Source organism: Aplidium turbinatum, chromosome 13 (genome assembly GCF_918807975.1).
Source record: "Aplidium turbinatum chromosome 13, kaAplTurb1.1, whole genome shotgun sequence".
In the NCBI taxonomy this organism is placed as follows: Eukaryota; Metazoa; Chordata; class Ascidiacea; order Aplousobranchia; family Polyclinidae; genus Aplidium; species Aplidium turbinatum.
In genome coordinates this window covers 24916508-24922507 of record NC_137484.1, presented here as the reverse complement: position 1 = coordinate 24922507, position 6000 = coordinate 24916508, and positions in this window count along the sequence as shown.

The following is a 6000-nucleotide window of genomic DNA, read 5'->3' as shown; positions in this document are numbered from 1 at the left end:
ATTTAGTTTAAGTTGACCTTTTTAAGGCTTTAACAAGCTGGTTGTAAACTTAACTCTATAGAACATAAAATAGAACAATAATAACAGATGCGCTCATACTAACAGCATGCAACGCTTCCTAGCCACTGCACTACAATGTGAGTGGCAACTCATCGAGTAAGCAGAGTCACGCAGCAATCAACCAGTCAAAAGCAAAGTAAAGGAAACACAGTAAGGTAGCAATAATAGTAACGCAATAATAACGCAATTTTACGACATTCTTCGCTACAACAAAAATGAGAGCATATACAGAATTACAGAAATATAACTAGGCATTTACATATAAGGTACAACTCCATATCGATCTAGCCTACTCCTTTTCGAACCCTAGTAGATTCTTGAATGAATCCTTCGGAGCATGTCGGCTGAGGATTATTGGAGGGTTGATCTGCCGGTTCATCTAAAGCATTTGGGTGCTCTTCGGTAGGGCCGTTGTCAACACTCGTAGGCTACTTTGACCAACACTTGTACCGCTGGGGTAAGTAGTTTCATTCAGAGCAGGTTCTTCTTCCATTCTCGGAGTGATGTCACGTAAAGACACAGTTGTTTCCCGCCCACTTGGCAACCGGACCACGGCATAATTCGGTGTAGTGTGCACCACATCAAACTCGTCTACTAACGGGTCGTATTTGCTGTTGCCGACATGACGTTTCAGATAAGCAGATCCTGGACTACTCAACCATGTAGGCACAGACGTTCCAAATGAAGATTTACGTTTGTAGTTGAATAAACGTTCGTGGGGGGTTTGATTGGTCGCAGTACAAAGAAGTGATCGGAATGAATAAAGAGCATCAGGAAGCATTAGGGCCTAACTCCCACTGACGAGTAGGCTATCCAATTTTCGAGACTTTAAAGCTAACTTGACTCCCTGTCGGTATGGGAACTTGTGTAACTTTGCATTGTGTACATTAATTGCATATTTCAAACATGCAGTGGCGCCGGCAGGGGCGGGGCAGCTGCCCCCCCAATGTTTTGGGCATCATCTTTTTAATTTTTTTTTTTTATTAATACATATTAATATATTTTTTTAATATTTGGATCCCAACCTCAAGTCAACTCAAGTTGCAAGGGGGGGTAAAAGCTTTCTCGTTAAAAAAAGTATGGAAAACCTTGATGACTAAATTGTACAGTAGATAAAAAGATTTTCTACAGAAGCAAAGATATAGACTTTTTAAAGTTTTAACTAACGTCACATTGATGTAGAAAAATAACAACCTGTTAAATTTTTGATACCTCACACCCCCATGACTTCTTCCGCGCGCATTTTGGCATTGGTTGCTTGCAGTGATTCTTTCACTTAAACAAAACGTTTTGTTTCAGCAGTTTTGAGTTGTTCGATTCTTAAGTTGTAAAGGAGACTCAATTTCTCCAATATTTATCATTTATGTTTCTTCTTTAATCTCAGCAGAGTATAAAACTTGTAAAAGTTTTTCATCCATACGACGTCATGAATGAAATTATATCTCAAATCAGCGTAATGACGTGACATCAGCTAAACATTTTACCGAATAATAAATTAACAAATTCGATCGTCAAAAGTGGTTTGGTGGTGGTAAATATTACGTAATGAAAAAAATGTGATAGGTTGGAAGACATTACGTCATGTTTTTTCAATACAAATTGAAGTTTAAAATTTATTCTTTTGTACATAGTCGTAATCCACCTTCAAAGCGGTACTACAAAGAACAATTTTCGAATTTTCGATAAGGCATCAAGAATAAGTCGACATGACTTTTAACCCTTTGAAGGTTGGGCTCCTGGAGTCTTGCTCAGTTTGGGGGGGGGGGCTGTCGATTCTTCTTATGCTTTAGGAGTGATATCTCTGTTATTTTGGCACGGTTTCAAAATTTGGGATTCAGTTTGTAAAATTATTCACGCTGAGCATATCCGAAAATCAAAACTATGTGAATTTTAGAACTGCTCATATACGTTGAAATGTTGAGGTCACTTATGAGTGTAATTTGTAGCCTGAGTTTAGGCTACACATTATTTTTTGGTAGAGTAATGAAGAACGTGCATAGTAATGTTGTGATTAATTTTTTTTACATTATTTTACATACAGCCAATGCCCTTCACGCTGTGAAACAGTTAGGATTCACGAGACATGGGCCAAGTTAATTACTTTCATCCAGCTGGTGGGAAAATGTTTCACAATAGAATATGAAATATTTCAGAGGGTGTGCTGAGAAATGCCTTATATCTTTCAATTTATAACCTTTATTCGCTCAAAATTTCAGCTCAATAGAGGTGAATAAAAGTTAGGAAAAGTCAAGAAATCTCGTAGTCGCAGCCTCAGTGGTTTTAGAGATACAACTGTTGATACAAAAAAGTTGCATTGACAGCCCCTCCCCAACCTTCAAAGGGTTTGCATTGAGTCAACAGATCTATGCTTTAAGGTTTGCGTCAGCTCCGGAGATCAGTAAAATATAAGGTTGTCATCTTCAGTGCAACAAGACCATTGATTGATTGGTTTAGTAAGGATTAGTAGTCCCATTGCTTTCATTTTGAGTGATCATACTGATTTTCAATTTATTCCTACAAGACGTTACGTACGGTAATGAAAAAATCTATAACTAAGGTTGGAAGACATTACGTCATGTCTTTTCAATTCAAAATGAAGTTTAAAATTTATTCTTTTGTTCATAGTCGTAATCCTCCTTCAAAGCGGTATTACAAAGAACAATTTTCGATAAGGGGGGGCATCAAGAATAAGTCGACATAACTTTTAAGGTTTACGTCAGCTCCGGAGATCAGTAAAATATAAGGTTCTCATTATTGTGATTGTAAGCCACGGGAAATTTTTTCTCTAAAAAACAGATTCCCGGGAAGCTAAACATTTTTTCCAGCCCTGGTACAAAACAAGAGAAATTAAATAATATACCACTGTCTTGCACCAGTGGCGTAGCCAAGGGAGGGGGGTTCGGGGGTTTCAACCTTTCAAATTGAATTTACGAATGTTAAGTGTTTACAAGAAAAGTTTTAGCATATGATGTAATTTCTCGTCAAACTGTGCAAGGATGCAAGCCATCTGCAGCTGCTGAGATCGCTTGTTCGATCTAGATTAACATCTAAACAGCTATTCGTTATACAAAACTTGAATATATCAGAAATAGCCTAAAGTAACTTCATTGTCTCAAAGCTTTTTGTTTGACACTCATCAAGATGTATGACCTCTATGACGTTACATTTTCTAAACTTTGGGTTGACTTCAGAGCATAAAAGTTAGTGACTTACCGGAATAAGATCGTTTTTTGAATCAACCAAGGAGAAAATTGATAAATAATAAAACTGTAATAATCTCGCAAAAAAAAGTAATCAACCTATGTCTCTAAAACAAAGTTTGCCTAATTTTAAACGAAACTGCATTAAAAGAGCGAGTTTTGCAATAGGCCTACCAAGGATTCAAATATCTCAGTCTGGAATTAGCAACATAGCTTTATTTCCGAAAAATGCCGAAGAAAACATGATCTTATCCTTTTGCTATGCCATCGGACAGCACCATTTTACAGGAATATTCATACCCACAATTTTGTTGAAAATGCTCTCAGAATGCACCAAACTCAATGTAATTTTTCAAAATTTTCCGGGGGAGGCCCCCCAGACACCCCGCCGCTAAGTGTCGCCTTCGGCAAACACGCCATCGGGCTTCGCCCGCCGGCTGTCAACACCCCCTCTTTCAAAATTTTTGACTACGCTACTGTCTTGCACTGTCAATTTTGCCCCCTCCATTGTTCAAGGTCTGGCGGCGTCACTGCAAACATGTAGGCTATGTTCCTGTTACTGACAAATAAAACATTGATTGATTGATTGACAACTTGATTGTGCGGCTACTTGCAATACCACGTCGCTGAAGATAAGAAGACAGTTCACGAGACATAAATGCAGTACCTCTATCAGTATGATTGTATGAATATAGCCTAACTTGGCATACCAAATAACGAAAACAATTGATTCAAACAAGTGATCACAGCTTTTGAGTCAATATTCGAACAGGGGAACGCAAAGGGAAAACGTGAAAATTCGTCTACTATCATTAGTAGGCTATAGGCTATATAGTGATTTTTACTGGATGACGGCAACGGACCTTTGAAGTCCAAACTAAGCCTTTCAAATGGCTGGGTCACTTTTACTAGTTCCGCATTAGGCTGCTTGTAAAATTTAGGTTTGATTTCACAACATATCTTACAACGGTTAACAACTTGTCGCACATCTTCAATGGAATAAGGCAAATTTTTCATTCGAATAAAATGATGAAGACGGGTGATACCAGGATGGCACAACGATTCGTGAATTTCAATCAATGTATTATCAAACAAGCTTGCACAAAAGGCTCGCGACAAGGCATCTGGCACATTATTGAACTTGCCTGCCCGATATACAATTTCAAAACCAAACTCACTTAATAACATACGCCAGCGCATTACCTTCTCATTTTTGATCTTTCCATACTTTTGGGAACTGTAGGCCTAACATAAATATTACTGATTTTTGATCAGTAATGATCGTAAAGTGGCAGCCCGACAAAAAATGTGCCCATTTCCGAACTGCCTCAACTATGGCAGCGGCTTCTTTTTCCACGCTGGAATGACGGAGTTCGTTTTTATTCAACATTCTAGAAAATAAGGCCACAAGACGATTTTGTTGATTTAACGAAGCAGAAATTGCATTCTCAGATGCATCAGTTTCTATCACAAACGGCGAGGTTTTGTCAATTATCCGTAAGGCAGCAGAAGCCAAGTCGTTTTTGAGTGTATCAAAGGCTTGTTCGGCTTTACTACATAGGGGATATCCATCAGCATTGATAAGAGGCTTAATTTTTTCTAAAAATTTTGGTAACCACTGTGCATAATAAGAAAATGTACCAATAATACGTTGAACTCGTTGAAGTTAATAAATCGGCAGCAGTGGCAGAGTGGTTAGCGCGTTGGGCTCGCAGTCGAAAGCCTGCATGTTCGACTCCAGTCACCCGCACTTGCTGTTGTTTCTCTGGGCAAGAAACTTAACGATAATTGCCTCTACCTAGTGATCGATTTCGAGTAATGGGTAGTACCAAATTTAAGTCATAAATAGAGTAGACAACCGGAAACAGACATTGCAGTCGGCTGCAGCGTGGGTCAGGTGTACGTCGGAAGACGTAACACGTCGGAAGACGTATCGTCGGAAGACGTACGTCGGAAGACGTACGCCGATGCATAACGCTCAAGTCCGCTTTCCCGCAATGCAGGATTTGGATAATAAAACAAAACAAAACAAGTTCCTTTGAGCTATTTGGCACAGGTAGATCAAGAATCGGTTTTATTCTATCGGTATCGGGTCGTAAAATGCCCTCTGAGATTTGATAGCCCAACAGTTTGATGGAATTCGTCGCAAAAATACTCTTATCCTTGTTCAAGGTGAGATTACATCCTTTTACAGCTTTCAAAAATGTGTTCAAATTAGCATCGTGGTCTTCACGAGTGCGACCACAGACTGTAATGTCATCCAAATAAGCAAAAGTACCCTTGCAGTTAAATTTTGCAATGACTTGATTTACTACACGCTGGAAACAAGGAACTGCATTTTTCAGGCCAAATGGTACTCGCTTAAATTGATACAGTTGTCCATCCGCTTCGAATGCAGTGTACTTTTTTTCTTCAGGGAGCAACATTACTTGGTGATAAGCACTTCGCAGGTCTAGTGTGGAAAACCACTTGTACCTAGATACCTCACTAATGATGCTTTGGATTTTTGGTAACGGATATGCGTCTAGATAATTAAATTTATTAATTGTTTGACTATAGTCCACGCACATGCGTTTTTTATGATTCTCGCTTTTTACAACCACCACTTGCGCACGCTATGGCGATGAGCTAGGCTGATCAGAAATAAATAACTGGTCCGCTTTAGAGTAGTTACGTCTTTTAGCTGCAATAGGTCGACACTCGGAGGTCAGATGTTCGAACAACCGTACTGGTTTAAGAC